Raw genomic sequence first — 26,167 nt, forward strand, 5'->3', positions numbered from 1 at the left:
AGGAGTCCCACTTGGGTGCTCAAATAAACTAAATGCAGTTTTTTCCTTTTGTTACATGTTATGAAAGACATGAGGGACCACATACATTTAACTTTGTTTACAGAGAGCCCTCATACTTAAAAAGAGGAGGCACTTGGTGTCTGGTCTTGCATTAAGTTCTACTCACAGTCCAACTGTCGCTGTCTAAGATGAAGGTAACATTATAGGCTCTTATAGCATGGATATGTCTCATTGGTAGCATTTGTCACAGATACAATTGTTCATTTATATGATTATTTAATAGATATCTGTGTCACTTACTCTTGGCCCAGTAAAGATAGAGACTATGAAAAAAATTGCTTACCTTTTGAACACAAGCACCTGGCAGAGCGCTGGTACATAGTAGGAACTCAGTAAATCATTGCAGAGTGAATGAACACATAGCCACATGGAATGAGAGTCATCAGTAACTCAAAGCTCTTCCTGGGCCACATAAGTGATGTTACCAAGCGTCAGGAAGCAATAGAGGCTGCATTGATTTCAAGCTGGGACCTGTTTTAAGGGAAGAAAGAAATTCACAGTGAGAATGGTGCATTACTATGGCTGAGCCATGTTGTTCTTTGGTATATTCATTTTTATCTCTATTTTCTCTAACATTTTTAATACCTTGGCATCTACTGAGGCATCATTAGACATGGCACTTGTTAAACTTCAGTATATTTTGGAGACTCTTAATAGCTATTGCATGCAAGAAATCATTCCGTTCACTTGCAAGGTCAACTGGACAGGTGAAAATTAAACCTATTTTTGAAATCACTTGTGGTTGTTCCTTATAAAATTATTCTCCAGTTGTAACTTTAGTTTATTGAAAAAGCTTATTCCAGGATTTCTAGTATGAATTTACTTCTAATTATTTGGAAAGTTTCTTATATATCGTCCATCTGCTGAACAATCATATACTAAGTGCCTCCTTTTTAAGCTAGATATAGTAGAAAGAACTAGGAATAGAGACTGGTAGGGTGGAAAGACAGGAATTTTAATGTAGTATATCTATAAACTTTATATGAGAATAATTATGATTCATGCACACAATATCATGATAGCACATAAGCAGGATATACTAGTCCATAGGCTAGGGATAAAAGTGGGAACATTCTCAGGAATGAATTCTATTTAGAGGAGATACGTGAGTGAAGTCTTTAAGAACCAATTCAAGTCAGTTTGGAGAAGAACAAAGAGAGAAGTGATTAATTCCCTAATTTTGCTCCATCTGTGTTTTGCCAACTTATATTTAATTCTCTCATATAATTAAAAAAACAAGTGTTTATCAAGCAGTTTGAGATTGGCAAGATGGATTTCTTTTTTTATAAATACACAAATAACATATGTTTGAGTTATAAAAGTAAGAAAGTACAGATAACAGAAAAAGAGATACACTCTTGTCATTATAACAATATTATGCTTCTCTAATTTATTTTCACATATATAATTATATATTTTTACAAAAAATGAGGTTATGCTGACTAACGTTTTACAATAAGTTCTCTCATAAAAATTTCTTGAATTTTTCCTATCAGTAAATACAAATTTTACTCAGCATAGATATGCATGGATATATTGTATTTCATTATATTATTTACTTAGCTGATCCTTTTTTGTTGAGTATTGCTTCCATTGTTTTTTTTTTTTTTTTTTTTTTTTTTTTTTTTTTTTTTTTTTTTTTTTTTTTGAGATGGAGTCTCCCTCTGTCGCCCAGGCCGGAGTGCAGTGTCACAACCTCGGCTCACTGCAACCTCCGCCTCCTGGGTTCAAGTGATTCTCCTGCCTCAGACTCCCAAGTTGCTGGGATTACAGGCGCCCACCACCACGCCCGCCTAATTTTTGTATTTTTAGTAGAGACAGTGTTTCACTATGTTGGCCAGGCTGGTCTCAACCTCCTGACCTCAAGGGATCTGCCTGCCTTGACCTCCCAAAGTGCTGAGATTCCAGGTGTGAGCCACCCAGCCCAGAATGCTTCCTTTTTTTTTTTTCATGAATATAAACAATATAGAAATCATCATATTTTTGCTCAGTGTGATTCATTCCTTTGTAAAACTTTAAAATGCTGATTCAAAGGCATGTGATTTTAAGCATTTGACATAATGACAAATTTTCCCCAGAAAACTTATCCCAGTTTTAACAACCATATTCAACATGTTAATCTTCATTTCTTTATACCTTTTCCAATACTGTGTAATGTACTTTTGAATGTTTTCTGATGATATAAGAAAAAATATATCATTTTTAAAGTTGCATAATGAGATTGAGGTTTATCATTTATTGTTCAATTCTGTTTCTTTTGTGAATTGCCTACACATTTCAGGATAAATCTTGTCAAATTCAAATGAGTTATAACCATATATTTGAAATGTATAGACCTTTACTAGGTTGCTTCCAATTCTCACTGATGTAGTCATTTTTTCACTAAGATATTTATGATAAACACAACTCTTGTGAAAATGTTTTAAGAAGGCTAAAGTGAAATTGGCAATAAGAACACTTTTGAAGACTGTGCTGGGATCAGGATAGAATTGCAAGTGATTGACAAGTATTTTTAAAATTAAATTATCATAGCTGCCCTAGAAGATAGATCATAATAATGAAACTTAAAGATAAGGAAATTAAAGTACAGAGATATTAAATAATTTACCCAATCCATTAGTAAGATGTACAGAAAGGAATTAAGCCCATGTTGTCTGAGTTCATATATATATGTTTATAAGTTTACACATTGAAGCATCACATTTATCTCAGGCTCCTAAGTTCAATATCATTATTTTCACTTGCAGTTAGTACGTTTTGGAGTATATTTGACACCTTATTGGCACTTCTTCATAGTAAAAGCTATCTTGAAAGTATAAATCTGGGCTGGGCTTGGAGGCTCATGCTGTAATCCAGGCACTTTGGGAGGCTGAGGTGGGAGGATTGCCTGAGACCAAGAGTTCAAGACCAGCCTGGGCAACATATGAGACCCCATCTCTAATTAAAAAAAAAAAAAAAAATGAAGAAAAGAGAAAGCGTAAATCTGAATGTGGCATTAATAAAGTTACATATTTAGAACATAGTAGGCTGTGAAGCCATGGAGTAGCCTAACAGTAAAGGAAAGAGACTTTAATATTTTCCTTACAAATGAAAGTATCTTCAGGTTGTAAATCAGAATTTATGAATATGGCAAATAAACATAATCTGAAAGTTGTGTACTTTCTATATGGAGAGCATCTGACGATTTAAAAAAAAAAAAAAAAAAAAAAAACACTCTTCCTGCAGCGAGACAAATGGCATGTTTGTAAATTCAAACACAAACCATGTGTGGAGAGACTGCAATCTTCATCCAAACGCTTGTTTAACATAGCAAAGGGCCATGTGCTGAAAATACAGTCTACACATGTTAAGTCCCAGTAATCTTCTAAATTAATGTAATCTGCATATATAGAGAAAGTATATGATCACAGTTTCTGAACCTTTTTTGAGGTTTCTTCTGAGTTTCTTCATAGGCATATATCAACATGTATAACCTATTTTATTTTTTACCAACAATAGTGAGTTTATATCCTTCCAGCACAATGGTGCTTTTATAAGTCCCATTGAGTTTAGTCTATGAAGCATATTTACTTTCACATTTCCAAATTAGCAGAATTAAAATGTTAAAGACCATGTACTTCATAATGGAAGCAGAAATTCATTAAGAAATAATTTATGAAAATGAATCAATAAAGTAATCCCTAATTAATACAATAATCCAGTACTGTAATTGAATTCAGTTTCTTTTTGAGAACCACTTGTGACTGTGTCTGAAAGCATTGCAGTGTTTTCAAATTGTTTTGTAAAAAGAGAACCCTCCAGATTCTTTCAGTGGAGGCAAAGGCAAAAACTTAGGCTTATCAATGTGTGGGGGTACTCCCAGAGGCAACAAGTTCCCAGGGGACCTCAGTATCTAATCTAGTGCTTGCCAACATGTAACAGGTGCCACTAATGGTAAAGATGATTGTATATAGTGTAAAGATGAGCATTTCTATTTTAATAGTCATACATTTCTTTAAATATTTATTAGAAGCAATATAACTAGCACATCTAACCCACAATTTATAGACTATAGCTGATGAAGTTATATTTTTTGAAAATTGTTACATAATAATTTTAAAAATATTATAGCTTTATACATAACAAAGAATATTTTGCTTATGATTAAAAATGGGTTATTTAATAAATACTGCATGGACACATTTATATATCAGGAAGAAAAATCAGTGAACTTCTGTTTCTACCATATTTGAGTAACTACTGAAGGATTAACATCTTAAATATAAAAACAAAACAATAGGCCGGGCGGGTGGCTCAAGCCTGTAATCCCAGCACTTTGGGAGGCCGAGACAAAATACAAAAAACTAGCCGGGCGAGGTGGCGGGCGCCTGTAGTCCCAGCTACTCGGGAGGCTGAGGCAGGAGAATGGCGTGAATCGGGAGGCGGAGCTTGCAGTGTGAGCTGAGATCCGGCCACTGCACTCCAGCCTGGGTGACAAAGCGAGACTCTGTCTCAAACACAACACAACACAACAAAACAAAACAAAACAATAAAAATGTTGACTAAACTAGAAAACTGTATGTAAAGCCTAATGATGAGGAACTTCCTGAGAATGAAAATTTAGAACATACTTTTTAATAAGATGGACATATTCATACACTCACACAGACACACACAGACACACACAATCTATTGTACAACAAATTATGGCATAAACAAAGCAAATAGGAAACAAAGGGAAAAAAACATGCTTGTTCAATAGAAGTCTATATTGGTCAGATGTATTTATGCACGTATGTAGAATGTATGTATATGTATCTATGGATTAAAACATTATAATAAAATATTTTTCAGATTATATTAAAAATAATATGAGTGATACTTGATTATGTTAGAAATAATAAAGTTGATATTTAAATTACAGAAAAATCTCTTTACGGCCTTTCTCACTCTACTACTTAATTTTGTTCTTTGTAATTTCATTAAATGTCATTTTTGTCTTGCTTGCACTATAAATATATTTAGCAAATTCTTTATTCACGGGAAACTAGGAGATGAACTTCAGCTTGGTAACATCGAATGACCACACATTTGAAAGGATTGATTTTCCAATAATGATCATTGGCTTGGCTTCCTCTTTCACAGAGATAATGAGGCCAGTCTCTGCTCATGCCACGGAAACTTCAACTTGAAAATTTTACTTAGTGATGCTAACCATCAAAAACAAAATAGGAGGCTTAATAGGCATAAAAGTTAATTAAACTGTGGTTATAGTTTTTACAAATATTAATTTCTTCAGGAATGCTTTTGTTTAAAAAGCGTTTGTTTTTGTTTTTGAGACACAGTCTTGCTTTGTCACCCAGGCTGAAGTACAGTGGTACAATCTCGACTCACCTCCTGGGTTCAAGCAATTCTCCTGCCTCAGTCTTCTGAGTAGCTGGGTTATAGGCACACACAACCACATTTGGCTAATTTTTTTTTTTTTTTTTTTTATAGAGACAGGATTTTGCCACGTTGCCCAGGCTGGTCTTGAACTCTAGGCCTCCCAAAATGTTGGAGTTACAGGCTTGAGCCACTACACCTGGCCCAAAAGACATTTTTATTTGTTGTTGGCTGCCATTACTAAACCGTCTTGAATCATATGAATCCCCGTACATATCTGATGTGTTATGCCAATTATTTCAGGCTTTCTTCCAAAATATCTGCTTATTTCTCTCCAATATGTTCAGAGGAATTTTGCCTAGTCCTAGAAAGAGTTAATGTATATTTTATACATATATGTTTATATATATGTGTATGTATGGCTTTTATGGAAATAATTATTAAAATATTTATTTTGACAAAGTATCATTTAGAATAAAATGAGGATAGAAAGCAGCATACCATCTGGCTACTTTGTTACAAGAGTCATAATGATGACAGCTTACCTCTCAAATTAAAGTCTTATTTTGTAAACAAATATATCTACATGCATCTAATCAACAATGATATGCAAATCACATCTGCTTGTGCACACAATGAGATATGTGTATGTGTTTAAATGTTTGGCATATTCATTAATACTATAAAATATTAAGAACCAATAAATGAACATTATTTTTCCAATCTAGGTACTAATCTATTCTAGTGCCTATAAATTCATAATTTTCCCCAGCAAACTTACTTCTTTTCCTTGATTTTCCATAATGGTGAATGACGTCACTGTCTGTTTATCTACCTACTTTTTAGAAATAGAAGACTAATAATCAAATCATTGACCTTCCCCACCCTCGATTTATCATATCATTACCTCTTCCAACACAAACACTCTCTAATCATCAAATAATTTAAGTCCTGCAGACACTGTTTCCTGGATATTTTTTGAATTCTATCTCTTTCTCTCTATTCTTCGTGTCATTCTGAGAGTTTGGCCTCTTATCACAAAAACCTGGATTTCGGCAAAATCTTATAATTTAGCTTCTGAGTCTTACCCCAACTACTGTCCCCAGCTGTTTAAATAAACTTTCCAAAATACAAATATGATTAAGATCCTTCTGTAATATTTAACTCTCTGTGTTGTTTGTTATGAAGTCCAGCCTCTTCGTTTCAGCACTCATGGTCATTGTAAATGTACTTTCTGCCTACCTATCTCTTTATCCTCTTCTCTCTCCATTTTGCTGCAAGTGTCTTTGCCTCCAGCAACATGAATAGACCTGCAATGTCATGAAATGTTAGTTGTAGCAATCTTTCAGTAACTCATCAATTTATTCCAGATATGTATAATGTTATTCCTTTGGATAAAAATATTAACTCTAATCACATTTTCTAAACAACATATAAGAGAATATCAATAGGGGTGAGCACATTATTGGAACTGATGCATTTGAGAAAAGTAGACTATTAGATGCATGTGAATTGCTAATTTCAGTTTATGTCCAATTATATCTTCAGAAATGCAAGTTGCAAGGTAAAAATTTCTGGAAAGATCTAACTTTTAAGAAATGATTGCAAAGTAGGTATCCAAAGGAATTTCCAGTTATCATTGTCAGTGAAGCGTTCAGAATCTATGGAAGATAGACAATGGCAGTAAGCAAAGTATAAAGAATCTCAAATCTTTAAAAAGTAGGGAATATAAAGTGTAGGTCCATCTTTTTCATTATCATAACATGAAACAATGTGTGAAACATAGTAAGTGCTCAGTAAACATTTGATAAATGAATGTATGAATGAATAAATGCATGAATATTGGAGGGATAATTGAATAAATAAATTGATCCCATTTTATAATATTTAGCTATGAGATAAAAACAAAACAAATATCAAAATAAGATGTCTTGAAAAATCATCACAGACCTCAATACCAAAAAAAAAAAAAAAGGTATATATGTAAATAAAAGAGGCTTTGAGAGGAAGGGAAATAACTCTGAACACAATTTATAGCACTAAAATTTCAGTAAAGGATAAGATATGCATTGAGTTTGGTTAGAAAGATAAAAATTGAGTGTTGACATTTTTCCTGTGGCCTCTGAGATAAGACTAAGACTAAATCAGGCTGTTCATTTCTAGTTCTAATTGTGTGTCTGTGATCTTAGTTTAGATTATGTGTACAATTCATGAAAAACCAAACTCAGAAACACAAGCATTCTTCTTTTCTTTAACGCCTTTCTAATTTTTTTTTTATTTTTTATTTTTTGGTGCTAATTACTTTAGGAAACTAGCACAGAGAAAAAAGTAAAAATAAATACTATTACGGTTGTGATTGGATTTCAGTAGTTCTTTGATCTATCCATGTGTGATACATTAGTTTTTGGAATAACAAAGGTCTGAGTTCTAAATATCTGAAATTTAAGTGAGAACTAATGCTAGATTAAATAATACATCCAACATTAAAATTCAGTTTAGTGCTGCTGCATAATTTTATAAATCTAAATCACATACTGATTTTTTTTTTTTTAAATCACTGTCCTTTGGCTGAAGTAATAGCATGAAGTCTTTGATATGTGTGAATAACACAGTAATTAAGTTGTTTTTTTTTAATGCTCGTTTGAGATTTTGTCCTGGGCTATGGGTGTTAGTGCACTGACATATGGAAATAACCAAAGCTTCCTTTCAAAAGGTGCTCTTTCCACCCTAAGTGCAGAGAGAGGGAAGTTTATCTTATGGAGTATGATTTTCATGGAGTCCAGTTTCTCTATGTTGTCAGTGGTACCCTTCACATGGAAGGAAATACACTGAGATAGGGTAACTCCTGGAGTCAGCTGAGTTGGGGAACACCTCTTTGCTCTTCAAACTCATTGTATTTTTTTAATTTTAATTTTAATTTTATTTCAATAATTGTTGGGATACAGGTGGTTTTTGGGTGCACAGGTAAGTTCTTTAGTGGTTGTTTTTGAGATTTTGGTGAACTCATCACCTGAGCAGTGTACACTGTACCTAATATGTAATCTTTTATCCCTCATTCCCCCACCAACCCTTCCCTCTGTGTCCCCAAATTCCATTATATCATTCTAATGCCTTTGCATTTTCATAGCTTAGCTCTCATTTATAAGTGAGAACATACGATATTTGGTTTTCCATTCCTGTGTTACTTCACTTAGAATAATGCCCCCTAGCTCCATTCAAGTTGCTGCAAAGGCCATTACTTGATTCTGTTTTATGACTGAATGGTATTCCATGCGATAAATATAACACATTTTATCATTTGTTGGTTGATGGGCATTTAGGTAGGTTATATATTTTTATTCAAACTTATTTAAAAAAAAAAACAGATTCAAATGCAACTTCTCCTCACTAGAATGTACACATCATGAGAGCAGGGACTATATTGCCAGTGTTTAGAAGAGGGCCTGACATATAGTTACCGTTCATTAGGTATTTACAATTATTTTTGATTAGTTCCAGCTAATAGAATTAGTTCCAGCTAATAGAATTGACAAAGTCTAGTTCTCTAGTCTTGATACCACCGTTTTCCAGTACTTATCACATAATGTTTCTGAGCCTCAGTTTCCTCTTTTCTAAAGTGAGAGTGAGATTAGCTGCTAACCAACCTCAAGAAGATCAGTTGACATGATGTATGTGAATTGTGTAACAAACTGAAGTGTTGCACAAATGTATTAATATAATATTATTAACCTAACAAACAAGTAAAACTTTGGAAGTGGTCTTTTGTTACCTGCCAGTTTATAGTTCCCCAGTTCATATAGATCAAAACTGGGACTGCCACAGGTTGCAGAAAGATGCCTGGACAAAGAAGGGAGAATGAGTGCAAATCTGGCACGTTCTCTATGCAACAAACCCTGAGCTCCGGTGTAGCAGCCCTGACTGCTTAGAGGAGGGAGCTCCTTTTACCAATTAGCACCAATGGGGCACGTGGAGTAACTGGAGCCATGGCAAAGACCACCATTGATTCTTCATCATACTCGATTTAGTGTTAAAAAAATATAGTCCCTGTTATAATGAAACCTGCTATTCAATGTACAGAAAGAGCTGCAACTTTATCCTTCTTAAATCCTATGAGTGGGCATACCGCAGGGGTGAACAAAAGGTACTGATGACAACTATCACTTTGACTTTCTTTAACCTGTTACAAGGTAAAGCATTATGCTGTTCATAGAAAGTTGATACATTTTGGTCCTCAAAAGTCAGACTTGTCAATGCAGGACATTTTGTTACCTACTTAAATTCTATCTCTGCTGTGCATCCAGAAAAATGCAAAACTTTAATACTGATATCTTTATTAAAAACAGATGTGCACATATTTAATAGTCATCATCACAAAATTGATTATGGTAGGCTTTAAATAGCCTTTCTTGGCCAGCTATGTATACTAACATAGATAAATTGTCTAATTTTGCTGGTGAGAGAGTGGGGAAAAAATAAGGAATTAGGTAGATACAGCATGTATGTTTTTCCAATTTTCATATTTGGAACTCTTCAGTTATGTTCAGTATCTAACTGATAAGTACAATATAAATAACTTTTTTTGTTTTTAAAACAATTTACTAACAGCCATAAGTACATGTAATACTATTCAATAGATGCAACTGTGCTAAACAAAGACAGAATTCTTTACCCTAGGGTTTAAATGTGGGAAACAAAAATTGGACAATAGAATTATCCCTGTACTTATGAATATCACTCAACAATACTTATAAGTATTTGTGATTTTGAATGGTGAATGTTCTACTGCCTCATCCCTCTTTCTCCAACTGCCGTATTAACCAGAGCTGTTAATATTTTTTGGACACAAAACTGAATGCATTTCCTATCCCTGTGTGTCTCTACCAGGACAAAACTTTAGGATCCAGAAAAACTGAGAACAACTACCACTATTTCTGCTCCCTCAAATTATGTCCTAGCACTTTTGTTTGCCTAGTGCCAGTCATTGTGCTGGGCACCAGAGGTATACAAATGAGTATGAGAAGCTTCTAGGAGCTTATGTTCTAATGGGAGATCTGGAAACATAAACAGGCAATTGCAACGTAATATGCCAATATGTACAAAAAGGGTATTCTGGAAATATCCGGGAAGGACATTTATCTCATCTCAGAGGCATATATCCATGGCTTCCTGAAAGAACTGAAGCTTGAGCTGACTAGCACCTGCTCCACAATAGATAAAATGTAAACATATTTAAAAGTGCGAGGATGTCTAGAGTTTTATTTGTATAACAATTCGGCTGCATAATACTAAAAAGGTTTTGATAGGTTGCATAATATTAAAAAGGTTTTGATACTGAGACCATAACCAACCCTCATACATTCTTTAATTAAAATGGGGAAATACATTTGTGCTCCATATAACCATCGTACAAAAATCTTTCAGGACATAATGCTTGTTTAGAAAAAAAAATTGCACAAAATTGTGGAAGGGATTAATCAAAAAAAAAAAAGGCAATAGTGTGCTTTTTTGCAATTGGTAGTGAACGCATTAAAAACAGTATGATTTTTACATGAATGAAAATGCATAATTTTACCTATTATGCATTCTGAACATTGGTTGTAGAAATAAATGTCTGAACTGTTTACATCTCGTGGCTTTATTGCAATGGTAGTTATGAATGAGTTTAGCATCAGTTGTGTGCTTTGCAATGTAAAGTCTCTTCAAATAAATGAAACTCTAAGCCTCCAGGGCTTATATTCTCAGTTATATAACCCCAATTATCATATCCATGAAAAAGCAGTTTAATCTCAGTATTTTAGAATTTCATGTACAGAGCAAAGAATAAATGGATAGAGCTGGCGTAATTTCCCCTCTGAGAGACATTGTAAAAAGTCATATTTATATGCAAGAATATTTATCATTGTTATCAAGTAATAGTCAGGGAGTTTGTCAATAGAAGGAAGAGGAGTTAACAGCTATTGTGCTTGCCGTCTTGCTAAATACTGCAACTATTTTTTATGATCATCCTATGAGGTAGTTTTAATGATCTGTTTTTGTAGAGAACACAGAGGTGCAGTTGCTAATACAAAGTCAGGATTCAAATCCAGCACTGTCCCATCCTAGCACTTTTATTTCCTGTGCCACATGCCTCCCCTATGCCTGATTCATATTTATGAAATGCCAGCTTAAATGATTAGTACCAAATTTTTAAAACATGTAATATTTTTTAAAGTTTTTACTATGTCAGTTACTTTTCTAGACTAAAAGAGCAGAAATTGGCAAACTCTTTTTGTAAAGGGCCTGTTAGTAAATGTTTTAGGTTTTGTGGACTGTATGGTCTGTATCACTCCTGCTCAACTCTGCCACTGTGGGAGGAATGCATAGACGATAGACAAAATGCAATACGAAAACGAATGGGTGTAGCTGTGTTCCAATAAACTTGAGTCCTAAAAAGGGAGTAGGTAGCAAGGTAGACAATCAGGTGAACTTATTTCAGATTTAAAATGCAGAATACTCAAATTCATGAAGGACCAAGAGATCACTTTGAGTCCCAAGACTCACACAGGTTTCAGGTTTGCTGGAGTATATAACTAGAAGGGATGAGTGATGGGAGCTAGGGTTTCTTAAACGTCGTGTGTGCAATCTTTGATACTCGTCTATGTTTTTTTGTAATTTTGAGGCTATACACAGGGCCTTAAATGTAGAATTGGAAAATATACATACAATATGATCTATTATTTTTGCTTCAACCTCACGATAGCATGTCTATTGTACTTAGGATTTTGCTATAGGGTACATTCCCTTAAGGGCACTTACTGAGTACTGCTGTTTACCTTGAATATTACATACTTTCACTTTCCATTGATCTTGGTCACCATAGTAGGAAAGGTCAGTCCCTAATTTGCATTTGCAGAAAATGACTAGTTTTTAGACAAATGAAGTGATACCTCTAGGGTCCCCCAGCAAACTCTTCTTCCAGCACCCAGTTTACTGTTCCATCTACAACTTTTTGCTATGGAGCCATGGTATATTCTTAATGTCTTATTAAAATAATCTGATAAGACTTTTTCTAATTATTCTTTACTTTCAGAAGAACTAAAGTCATCTTCAAAGGAAAAAATAATACAGGAATACCTTGAAGATACTACAGATTTAGTTCCAGATCACTGCAATAAAGCCATTATCTCATTAAAACAAATCACACTAATTTGGGGGTACCCCAATGCATATAAAAGTTATATCTACACTATGGAGTAGTCTATTATGTATACAATTACAGTATTTCTAAAAGTATATACATTCTTTAATTTAAAAATACTTCATTTCTAAAAAATGCTAACAAACATCAAAGCCTTCAGCAAGTCATAATCTTTTTGCTGGTAAAGAGTCTTGCCTTGATGTTGATGTCTGCTGACTGATCATGGTGGTGGTTCCTAAGGGTTGGAGTGGCTGTGGCAATTTCTTAACAAAAGACAACAATGAAGTTTGCTGCATCAATGGACTCTGTCACAAAAGATTTCTCTGTACCATCAACAATGATAGCATTTTACTCACAAGAGAACTTCTTTCAATATTGGAGATAATCTACAACTAGGCCAATTTTTTAATCTACTAATTTATAAAATATTCTAAATCCTTTGTTGTCATTTCAACAATGTTCACAGCATCTTTACCAAGAGTAGTTTCCATTTGAAGAAACCACTTTCTTTGCTCATCCATAAGAAGCATCTGCTCACCTTTTCAAGTTTAATCATGAGCTTGCAGCAGTTCAATTCCATCTTCAGGCTCCACTTCTCATTCTAGATCTCTTCCTATTTCTATTCCATCTGCAGTTATTTCCTCTAATGAAGTCTTGAACCCCTCAAAGTAATCATGAGGGTTAGAATCAGCTGTTAAGGAAATCCTGATAATGTTGATATTTTGACGTCCTCCTTTGAATCTCAAATATTTTTCATGGCATGCAGAATGGTGAATCCTCCAGAAGATTGTAAATTTACTTCATTTAGATCTAAGAAAAGAATCACTAGCTATAGCTTTGCAAAAACATATTTCTTAAAAAATAACTCTAGAAATAAAAATTACTCTTTGATCCATGGGCTACAGAAAGGATTTTTGTGTTAAGGGGCATCAAAAACCACATTAATCTCCTTGAACATCTCTAACAGAGCTCTTGAGTGATGAAGTACATTGTCAATAAGCAGAAATATTTTGAAAGATATATATATATATATATATATATATTTTTTTTTTTTTTTCTGAGTAATAGGTCTCAACAGTGGGCTTGAACTATTCAGTAAACAATGCTGTAAACAGATGTGTTGTCATGCAGGTTTGTTGTTCCACTGATAGAGCATAGATAAGGTAGATTTAGTATAATTCTTCAGAGCCTTGGGTTTGTCAGAATGGTAAATGAACATTGGTTTCAACTTTAAGTCACCAGCTACATTAGCTCCTAATGACAGCTAGCCTGTCCTTTGAAGCTTTGAAGCCAAGCTTTGAATTCTCTAGCTATGAAAGTCCTAAATGGCATCTTCTTTCAATATAAGGCTGTTTCATCTACTTTGAAAGTTTGTTGTTTAGTGTAGCCATTTTTTCATCAATCATCTTAGCTAAATCTTCTGGACACCTTGCAGCGTATAGCCTCTACATTAGCATTTGCTGCTTCATCTCGCATTTCTATTTTTTTTTTTTTTTTTTGAGATGGAGTCTTGCTCTGTCGCCCTGGCTGGAGTGCACTGGCGTGATCTCGGCTCACTGCAAACTCCGCCTCCCTGGTTCACGCCATTCTCCTGCCTCAGCCTCCCGAGTAACTGGGACTACAGGCGCCCGCCACCATGCCCGGCTAATTTTTTGTATTTTTAGTAGAGACGGGGTTTCACCGTGTTAGCCAGGATGGTCTCGATCTCCTGACCTCGTGATCCGCCCACCTTGGCCTCCCAAAGTGCTGGGATTACAGACGTGAACCACCGCGCCTGGCAACCTTGCACTTCTATCTTATGGAGATGGCTTATTTCACTAAATCTCATGAACCAACCTCTGCTAGCTTCCAATTTTTCTTCTGCAGCTTCTTTACCTCTCTAAGCCTTCATAGAATTGAAGAGAGTTATTGCCTTGGTCTGGATTATGCTTTGGCTGAAGGGAGCGTGTTGGTTGGTTTGATCTATTCAGACCACTCAAATTTTCTTCAGATCAGCATTAAGGCTGTTTTGCTTTTTTATCATTTATGTCCTCACCAGAGTAGCACTTTTTAATTTCTTTCAATAACTTTTCCTTGCACTCACAACTTAGCTGTTTGGTGCAAAAGGTCTAGCTTTTGGCCTATCTCAGCTTTGAACATGGCTTCCTTGCGAAGCTTAATCATTGTAGCTTTTGATTTAAAAGAAGAGATGTGTAACTCTTCCTCTCAGTTGAACATTAAGAGGCCATTGTAGGGTTATTAATTGGCCTAGTTTTGATTGTGTCTCAGGGAATAGGGAAGTCCAAGGAGAGGGAGAGAGAGTAGAGGTGGCCGGTCAATGGAACAGTCAGAACACACACAACATTTATCAATGAAGTTCACCTTCTTGAATGGGTGGGATTCATGGAACCTGTAAACAATTAATGGGTGCAAACAAATACAACAGTAACATCAGAAATCACTGATCACAGATCACTGTAACACATGTAATAATAATGGAGTAGTTTGAAATATTGTGAGAATTACCAAAATGTGACACAGAGGCATGAAGCAAGCACAGGCTACGGGAAAAATGATGCCAATGGACTTGCTGGACACAGGGTTGCTACAGCCTTCAATCTGTAAAAGTGCAGGATCTGCAACATGTGATAAAGTGAAGGGCAATGAAAGGTTGTATGCCTTTACTTGTATGCTTTTAATTTCTCACTTCAATTTCCAAATCTCTTCAGGGTAAGTTCACTTAGTAACCAGTCAGTCTTTCATCAGGATCCACTGCAGGGCAAATTGGTTTTGTCCCATTCACCAATAGCTTGCTTTAGGTCATAGAGTCTGAGAAGAATGTGACTACAGAAAGTGTCATATAAAAAATAATAAAATCCTGTTTCATAGGGAACACTACTAGAATAATGAGCTTTATAAAAGATTTTTATTCAAAAGAACTATGAAAAGTACAAATGACCAATGGAATAAATTAATAAGTGATTTCATTAAAATGTTCTGCTTTACATAATTAAGACTTAGATGTTAGAGATTATTCTCAGTTTAAATTTCATGAGAAATAATTTGAAGGGCACCAGGAAATGTTACTATTTAGCTATAACACACATTTTACCATTATTATGAATTCCAAAGACTCAAAAATGGTCATTATTTTCTGTATAAAGAACTGTGAATCTCAAGATGGCACAACTTAATGCTATTTGCATATCACAGCGGCATATTCTGGGTGGAGTCATGTTCTAGAATTTTTTTTTTTCCACTTGTTTGTTTGCTTTTTGTTTCAAGGATCAGGCCTTCTTGCTAGAGAATGGGATTTGTTCATTTCACAACTTAGAATTTCTCAGGATTAATTGATAAATTTAATAAGCTTGATTTTTAAAAACTAAAGTCATGCTAACTAAATAATACTAAAAATATATTAAAATGCAATTTTTGACATTTCACACTATAACTTTTCAGTTGTTTATTAACCCTAAAATGATCCCTATATTTTAGGTTCTGAGAGTAGTGGATTTTGTTGAATAAATTATCATAGAATCATTTAACATATATTATAACCAGGATTTCATTCTGTTTGGTAACATTCATGCTTTAGACATTTTTAAATCATTAGATAAATGTTTTCTTCTTCTGGGATAAGTGAAGAAAGTGGGTTTCCTTTGGAGAAACTTTTTTTTTGTAAATATTTTAATTTAACAATCAATTTTTGCAATGACACGATGTAATTAAATTATGTAAAAGCTACAACCTACACTAAAACTTTCTCTGAAAGCTCTATCCTTCACAGAATTGAAGAGAGTTAGTGCCTTGGTCTGGATTAGGCTGGATTAGGCATCCATAAATATTGATTTTTGATGAAAGAATAAAATATGTGGTCTTTTACAGTTTATAGATTCATAAGGTATAAATAATAGGATTATTTGAATGTTAAAATCTTATTTAAAGAATCTAATATTTCAATTTATTGAAAAAATGAGTAATTTTGCGCAAATAGCTGCATTTAATATCTGGTCGAATTGCAGTTACTTTGAATTCTGACATTCTATCATTTCATTAAAATATGTTGATGGTATGTGCCTCACTGACCTATGGTGTTTGCACGTATGTGCACACACGCGTACATATTTTAAAATATACACTTGTCTACATACAAATATTTTTAATCCAGCCTACCTAATTATGACCAGAAGCTATCCCTTGGATGATTTCTGTTTTTAGCTACATCTGGAATTTGAGAAGGAATCAATTTCCTCTACAATTTAATCAAATTTTATTTTACACAATTCATTAATAGTAATGCCTTAGGTATACATTTAAACTTTTAAAAGATAATTTTATTGTATGGTGAGGAGACCATATAGCATTTGTCATAGGTTGAATTGTATCTTCCCACATCCTTATGTTGAAGTTCTAATTCCCAGAATCTCAGAGGATGATCTTACTTGGTCATAGTGTCTTTACAGAGGTAATTAAGTTAAAATTAGGTCATTAAGGTGTGATCCAATCCATTATAACTGGTATCCTTAGGAAAGGGGAAATTTGGAGACAGAAACACATAGAGGAAGAATGCCATGTTAACATGAAGCCAGCCATCTACAAGACAAAGAGAGAAGCTTAAATGGATTCTTGCCTCACAGACCTCAGAAGAAACCCTATCAATGCTTTGATTTCAGACTTCTGCTTCCTCCAGAACTGTGCGGCAACACATTTGTGTTGTGTGTAAGTCACTCAGTTTGTGATATGTTGTTATGTCAGCCTTAGCAAACTAATATAGCATTTTTTTTTTTTTTTTTTTTTTTTTTTTTTTTTTTTTTTTTGCCAGATGACAAGTCAGGCTTCATCCACGGTTAAGTTTTGGTAAGCCCTACTCATACGATGGCCTCATTTTATTACTGAAGTGCTCTTACTGAGACATTGTGGCTTCTGAAACGATGGAATATTTCTCAGAAGTCATATATACCTCCAGAAATCTGGCTTGAGTGACGATTATCAGTTTCACTGGTACAGAGATATTATATAAGCCTATAGCAATGCAATTGTGATCAATTTTGGGGCTAGCATATTTTCCATGATGGTTTTCTTATGAAAACGGCCTTAGCAAAACTCTTTAATGATCTGGCTCTTTTGATGATCTGTAGAGTTTTTGAAAGAAGACATATTTAATTGGAAGTAACATGGGTAAAATAATTGATACTATTTTTGAAGAACTTCCTGTAATACTGAACCAGTGAGTTTAATATTCAAATTTGAATATATAATGTGTATCCCTGTTGTTATCAGATTAAGAAGGAAAGTGATTTTTATGCAAGAAAAAAAAAAAACGATTCCTAAACTGTTTTTCATTTCTCTTACTTTTTTCTAAGGTAGAAGCAGACATTGAATGGCAGACATCTTGCAGAGTGTAACCCTAGATCCATACTATTCAAGGGAGGCTGCTTAGTAGTTTCCAAAAACACAAGCTCTAAAGCAACCACAATTTTATAAAGCCTATTTTACTGAATCAGCTATGGCTTGCTGATACTGATGCAGTTGTAGTGCTTGAATAAGCTTAGTAAAATAAAGCTTATGAAGCTCACTCCACAGAAACTACTGCTTTGAGTGATTTAAATGTCAGAAATGTGGGCTTGTCATTGTTTTTTTCCCAGTAAAATCCTATTCAGATAAGCTATTTGAAATGATTCGATAGGGAATTCACTCTTCCTTGTAATACTGACAGTCTCAATGCCTAGAGTCCACCCTGGACTGACCCCAAGGAAAGTGACTTCCTCCCCGTCTCTAGCAGTAATACAAGGTTGAGTCCCCCGACAGTAAATACCAACTTGGTTCTTAGAGGACACGGGTCTCATTTTTCATTTATTTTTTAACCTCCTTTAGATGCTGAGGATGTAATTTTATCTTTGGAATACTTAATAAAATGACTGCCCTCCTGCTTAGTAAAAACTGAAATGTTAAGCAGTGTGAAGGGGCTAGATAGAAAAAGTCCATTCATTATTTTATTTATATCTTTGCTTTTAAAATCAGTTTCTATCAGCACTGCAATTGCCCAGAGAAAAAGCCTTTTATTAGTTGCCAATGAGTGGCATTTCTTCCTCACAAAAAATTTAAGACCCCCATCTTAGGTCTATTTGGACGAGCAGGATGAGAATGTTGAAGACTAAGCAACACACAGTACTTTGAAAACTCTGATAATGAGTAGACTTCAGAAAATTGGTTCTTTTTAACTCTTCTTTTTCAGTTTCCTTTCATATCAAAGAGGAAAAGAATACTTGTCCCCACTCTCTAGATGTGTGCAGCTTTATCAGCCTGTTTCTAAAACTGTGTGAGTTCCTTAGAAGAAAGGTGTTGTATAAAGTATTATTTGTGTTTACCTAATTGCTTGCTCTTTTGAAATATGGGCATGAATACCTTAATGTTCTTTTCAGAAGCACATAAAGGAGCTTCAGGCTCATTTAAAAGTCCTTTGAAAGGCACAGGAAGCTGCTGGTTATTTTCTTCATAGATTAAATGATAAAAACAAAACACATAGGAAATCTTATCTCCCTAAATTTTCAGGCTGCATTTTCATCATAAAATATGTGTATTTCCTTCATGAGACATGTATACTCAATCCAGAAAGATAGAGGTTTGGGCAAAACTATCATGATCTGTTCTAAACCTTTTAAATAACTTAATAAAGATTTGGGCTGGGCATGGTTGCTCATGCCTGTATTCTCAGCACTTTGGGAGGCTGAAACAGGTGGATCATCTGAGGTCAGGAGTTCGACACTAGTCTAGCCAACATGGTGAAACCCTGTCTCTACTAAAAATATAAAAATTAGCTGGGCGTGGTGGTGCATGCCTGTAATCCCAGCTACTCAGGAGGCTGAGGCAGGAGAATTGTTTGAACCCAGGAGGTGGAGGTTGCAGTGAGCCAAGATAGTGCCACTTTACCCCAGCCTGGGCAACAAGAGTGAAATTCCATCTCAAAGAAAAAAAAATTGGGGTTCAAGTAAAACAAATATAATAATATGTTAATACAATGGTGTCCACATTTAAATATATTTTTGTTCTCACAAAATTCTTAAATATTTTATTATATGAGAGAGAAAAATACTCTGTGGATTTGTTTTCTACACAATTGTGGTAATAGCATTAATTCTGGAGTCACTGAAGAAAGTGTCAATTTATATTACTGACAAATTTATATATATATATATTTTTTTGAGACGGAGTCTCGCTGTGTCACCCAGGCTGGAGTGCAGTGGCCCGATCTCGGCTCACTGCAAGCTCCGCCTCCCGGGTTTACGCCATTCTCCTGCCTCAGCCTCCCGAGTAGCTGGGACTACAGGCGCCCGCCACCACGCCCGGCTAGTTTTTTGTATTTTTAGTAGAGACGGGGTTTCACCATGTTAGCCAGGATGGTCTCGATCTCCTGACTTCGTGATCCACCCGCCTCGGCCTCCCAAAGTACTGGGATTACAGGCTTGAGCCACCGCGCCCGGCCTCAAATTTATATTACTGATAATTAAAGATGCATGAAAGTAGACATACTTTATTATACTTTTTTTATATCAAAGCTCTTGGGCTACTCAATAAAATCAGTCATTTCCCTGTTTACTGATTATACACTTTAATACAGTGGTTTCCATTCTTTTTTGGCACCAGACACCGGTTTGTGGAAAACAATTTTTCCACAGGCCAGGGCAGGGGGCATGGTTTCAGGATAAGTCAAGCACATTATATTTATTGTGCACTTTATTTCTATTATTATTACTATTATTATTATTATTTTGAGATAGAGTATCACTCTGTCACCCACGCTGGAGTACAATGGCACAATCTCGGCTCACTGCCACCTCTGCTTCCTGAGTTCAAGCAATTCTCCTGCCTCAGCGTCCCAAGTAGTTGGGACTACAGGCATGAGCCACACACCTGGCTAATTTTTGTATTTTTAGTAGAGACAGGGTTTCACCATGTTGGTCAGGCTGGTCTCAAGCTGCTGACCTCATGATCCACCCGCCTCAGCCTCCCAAAGTGCTGGGATTACAGGCATGAGTCACAGCGCCTGGCCCTATTTCTATTATTTTACACTGTAATATATAATGAAGTAATTATACAACTCACCATAATGCAGAACTGGTAGAAGCCCTGAAGTGTGTTTCCTGCAACTGGACAGTCCCACCTGGGGGCGACTGGAGACGGTGACAGATCATCAGGCATTAGATTCTCGTAAGGAGCACACAACCTAGATCCCTCCAATGCACAGTTCACTACAGGGTTCGTGATCCCATGCGAATATAATGCCGCTGCTGATCTGACAGGAGGTGGAGCTCAGGCACTAATGCAAGCCATGAGGAGTGACTGTAAATACAGATAAAGCATTGCCTGCCCACCCACCACTCGCCTCCTGCTGTGTGACCTGGTTCCTAATGGGTCTATGGCCTGGGGGTTCGTGACTCCTGCTGTAACATATCTCTATTCATATACACATGCGTATTAAAAATTGTAATTATTAAATTTTCACTACTTTTCCAATAAATGGATGGAAATTTCCTTATAAGTAGAAAATATGACTACTTTTGTTTATATTTAAATATATTTTGAAAAATAGGTTGCTTCATCACATTTGCCTGAATACTGAGAAAAGTAAAATTTAGAAAAGAAACTTAGGTCTTAGTTCTTGCATTTCCATAAATTTCCTGAAAGTAGCTATTGGCAATATGAGAAATCTACCATTTTCTGACTATAGTTTTAAGCAGAAGCTTTATATGAAGTACTTATCATTATTAGTGAATACATCTACATGAACTTATGGTTACCTTGTGTGCCTTTGAAGGAGGGGGGCTGTCATACTCTCTTACAGGTAATAAAATAGAATCTATTGTGACACAATAGTATGATTATGACTCCATATGGGGTAAAGCAGCAGGAAATGATTAATTCTTAAGGAAGAGCTGATTTCCATGAAAATATCTTTAGGAAAGAGAAAGTAAAAAACACACATTAGAGTCAACAAATCACGGAAAGCTCATGATTCTGAAGCATTCAGCTTAGTATTTTTTTCCAAATTGAAATGGCACATCATTACTCAAGGCTTTTGTGTTTCAGTGGGTTTGCAATTCAATGACAATGGAACAATTTAGTAGGAGGACTGCTGGGGCTAGGTAAAGTTTTATTTGTGCAAATTTGGCCCAGGAAGAAAATATGTCAACACAAACATAAAATACTAGAAAATTAATTTCCCAAATGAACCGAATATAGCTCATGTATCTTATGTTTATCTTATTCAAATGATATTTGCTAAGAATCAGAGCCTTGCTACTATTTCCATGAGATTGAATCCACATAATTTGGGAGATTTTCTGCAGATTCTTTTCCAAAACTTCTAACTCACAAAATTGGACAAATCCTGGAATGGCTTATCTTACTGCATGAGACTTCCTGGGTTCATGAGAGGAAGATGAATAATTTTTCTAGAATGAACCTGATTCAACCTGTCAAATTAATTTTCATAAAAGGTCTGTTCATGAGTCATATTAATTTTTATCCCTAACCTGGCCCACTATATATAGTGCCCTCTGACATTTTGATTTAGGTTACTTGGGCATGTAGTGGTAATAAGGAATCCTGGCCACGATTTCTGTTATTTTAACATGAAAGATATTTATTCTATTAAAATGGCTATGCTTATCAAGTTTAACATACACTAATAGTCTTTTAGAGCATTTCTTTAAACATTTCAAGAAAAAGAGACATGCTATGGACTGGTTTGCATCCAGCCCTGCCCCATAAAACTTATATGTTGAAATCCTTACCCTTAATGTAATGGTATTTATAAATAGGGACTTTTGAGAGGTAATTAGACAAAGTCATAAGGGCAGGGCCCTCATAATAAACTTGGTGCTCCTATAAGGAGAAACACCAGCGATTTTGCTCTCTGCCATATGAGAACACAGACAGAATGTAGCCATCTACCAGCCAGGAAGAGAGGCCTCACCAGTACCCAACCTTGCTGGCACCCTGACCTCAGAGCAACCTTCAGACGCTGAGAAGTAAATGTCTCCTATTTAAGCACTCTAGGGATAGTATTTTGTTATGGCAGCCCAAGCAGGCTAAGACCATGAATCATCACACATTTGTAAATTGATAATCAGATTTTTATTCCTTTTGTAAAGTAAAAATAAAAATCTAAACCCCCCCAACTTACTGAATGGCTCCTTCCTCTCTGCCAAGGGAATTCCAAAGTAAACCTGAAAAACTAGTTCAGGTCATGATGGGAAGGAGGTGTCAGACATGTCTCCTTATATCCTCTTCCCTTTGGAATTCAGGTGCAACTGGCCAGCATTAACATTAAAACAGAGATTTTAAGAGTTACAAAACAGACTCTTTGTAGCAATAAGATACCAGATCCCAACTTCACTAGTATAGCGTCACATGACAGATAGCAGACCCTAAAAGAAATAAAAATATTTTACCCTAAAATACTTTTGACATATTTTGAAATGGCCTTATTAAGCTGTCTCTTGTAGAAAATCTACATTCTGTAGAGAATTTTCCTCCCTTTCCAGATCTTATCCTGATGCAGGAGAGAGTAACTGAGAGTCTAGCACCTTTTTGGGTTTGGTAAGAGACATTTGCCATCTATTCTCTCTGAAGCCTTCATCTACATAACAAGAACCTTGATCTCCACAACTCCTTATCTTAACCCAGACATGCGTATCTATTGATTCTGGGTTCTTAAATAATAACCTTACTCTTACTTAACTTTTTCAACCAGTTGTCAATCAGAAAATCTTTGAATCTGCCTATGACCTATCCCCTATTTCAAGTTGTCTCACTCTTCTGAACTGAACCAATATATATGGTACATGTATTGATTATTGGCTTTGCCTGTAACTTTTGTCCCCCTAAAATGTGTAAAATCAAGCTGTAACCCATTCACCTTTGGCATATGTTCTTGGGACCTCTTGAGATGTGCCTTGGGCTTTGGTCATTTATATTTGGCTCAGAATAAATCCATTCATTTATGTTACAGAGTTTGATTCTTTTTGATTGGCCATCTACACATTTATTTATTTATTTATTTATTTATTATTTTTATTTTATTTTTTTTTTTTGAGACGGAGTCTCGCTCTGTCACCCAGGCTGGAGTGCTGTGGCCGGATCTCAGCTCACTGCAAGCTCCGCCTCCCGGGTTCACGCCATTCTCCTGCCTCAGCCTCCTGAGTAGCTGGGACTACAGGCGCCCGCCACCTCACCCGGCTAGTTTTTTTGTATTTTTTAGTAGAGACAGGGTTTCACCGTGTTAGCCAGGATGGTCTCGATCTCCTGACCTCGTGATCCGCCCGTCTCGGCCTCCCAAAGTGCTGGGATGACAGGCTTGAGCCACCGCGCCCGGCCCATCTACACATTTAATCTCTTCAATCTGGTTTTAGAAACCTCTCCTAGATGTTGCCACTTGGAAATTTAAAAGCTTTAATAACATCTGAAATTGTCTCCCTACAAAAAGTTTTCTCTGCTTAATGATTGACATTATTTAGTTAATATATGCTTTCTTTCAGCCATTTTTCTCTAACCCACTAGTCTTTCCTCTACGGTTTTAGCCTTCTTTGGACCAGCAAAACTTTGCAGTTCTTATGAGATTCTCTTGAACAGATATGTTTTTACTTCTACCATTAGCATACCTCTCATCTCAATGTTTTCTCATATCATGAAAATGTTATCTTTGTTACTTCATTTATTTCTCTGATTAGAGTTCACTATGTACCGCATAACCTTCTATATGCAGAAATATTGAGGTTATTTAACATGACAGTTTTTAAAGCTGATTTCCTGTAGCAACACTTCTAATATTTCTCATATTTAATAAGTATTGGGACCTTATTGTGCAAAATGTGCTATGAAAGTGCTATGAAAGGATAGATGACTTGATCCCTACCTAGTGCCTTGTTGAAGAACAGAGAGCTATAAAACAGTCAGAATAATTTTGTTCACATCACTGTATTCATCAAAAATGCTATAGTATTACAAGTAAGAACAGTAGAGTTCAGGCCAAAAGATTAAGGAAATATTGTCAAAGAGTTGACATCTGAGGTAAATCTTGGAAGAGGAGTTTAGATTTATACAGTGGGAATTTAATAAGATTTAAAAAATAAATAAATACAGATTCATCAGGAACCTTTGGCCACTTTAAATTAGTAAAATGCAATGGGTTTCACCTGTAATGTCTTAGGAATTCAATATCTCTGGTTTCAGAAAATGAATTCTAGCCAAGTATGGTGGCTCTTGCTTGTAGTCTCAGATGCCTGGGAGGCTGTTGGGAAAGGATCATTTGAGGCTTGGGTTTGAGACCAGCCTAGGCAATATAGCGAGACCCTGTCTCTAAAAATAATAAAAAAATTAGTTATGAAATGATTTCTAGTTTTCAACCTAAAATAATCAAAAGTATCACCATCTAATAATTTAAAGAGAGTTTCTTCAAGTGCAAACTGTGAGAATGGACCACTTGGAAACACCAACTACAAAGGAATGGAGTCAGTGTTCCAAAGTAGAGATGCTGAGGCTTTATTTACATAGAGAGGAGCTCTAAGCAGTTTTCCAACATTATTTATACAAGGTTGTTGCATAGTTGCAGCTATTTGATTGGTGATAGGCAGGGCTTCTTTTTGTGAGGGTGCATTTAATATTTTTTTATAAAGGGTATAACAATCATGGTTTTCTGTCATCTGTTCTAAGCAAACCAGGACAACAAAGAGGAAGTTAATCTATAACAATGTCATTAGGAGGCAAGAGGTTTTCCCCTGATGTCATTTAATTCTCTCTAGCCATTGCAGAGAACAAGAAAAATATGTAGGTAAGTTAATCTATAATCTGAGAAAAGAAAGTGTAACTCCAGGTAACTCAGATCACAGTCCCATCTTTCTCAAGGCTTAAAGTATTTTTGGGGGGTTCTAAATTTTAAATTTTAGCTTTAAAATTTTACTAGCTTTTAAATGTTACTGATTTTACATAGTTATGCTCTAAGCATTGCTTTTCACTTTTAAATTCAATTTGCTATTTGTAGAAAAACTAGTATTTTGAATGGTGAGGACCTACTAAATTGAAAATGTAAAGTCAAAGACCAATAACCAGCTCGGAAATGGACTGAAATGGTCAGTAACAAGTACCCTACTGACCAAAAAAAGAAAAACAAAACAAAATGCAGGACCAGATAGATTCACAGGTGAATTCTATTATTAATTGATATACAATGAAGAGCTAGTACCATTTCTTCTAAAATTGTGTATTAGTTCCTTTTCATATGACTATAAAGAACTGCCTGAGACTGTGTAATTTTTAAAGGAAAGAGATTCAACTGACTCACAGTTCAGCATGGCTGAGGAAGCCTCAGGAAACTTACAATCATGGTGGAAGGTGAAGGGAAAGTAAGGCACCTTCTTTTCAGGGCAGCAGGAAGGAGAAGTGCTGAGTGAGGGAGGGGGCAGAGCCCCTTATAAAACCATCAGGTCTTGTGAGAACTCACTCATCACAAGAACAGCATGGGGAAACTGCCCTCATGATTCAATTACTTCCACCTGGTCTCTCCCTTGACACATGGGGATTATACGCATT

General features: G+C 35.5%; 1 protein-coding gene and 1 long non-coding RNA gene across 24 annotated transcripts in view; one reads left to right on the forward strand and one right to left on the reverse strand.

Annotated features, from left to right (window-relative positions):
• The window catches only part of TRDN (triadin), a 407,680-nt gene that overhangs the window by 27,671 nt on the left and 353,842 nt on the right, over positions 1 to 26,167 (forward strand). The gene's annotated exons all lie outside the window — the stretch shown is intronic.
• LOC126953285 (uncharacterized) lies at positions 377 to 20,755 on the reverse strand. Its single transcript, XR_007725177.1, has 3 exons — positions 20,681 to 20,755; positions 6,664 to 6,731; positions 377 to 531 (listed from the first exon to the last, which is right to left on the reverse strand). It is a non-coding gene; the product is annotated as an uncharacterized LOC126953285 (long non-coding RNA).

Source organism: Macaca thibetana, chromosome 4 (assembly GCF_024542745.1).
Source record: "Macaca thibetana thibetana isolate TM-01 chromosome 4, ASM2454274v1, whole genome shotgun sequence".
Taxonomy (NCBI): Eukaryota; Metazoa; Chordata; class Mammalia; order Primates; family Cercopithecidae; genus Macaca; species Macaca thibetana.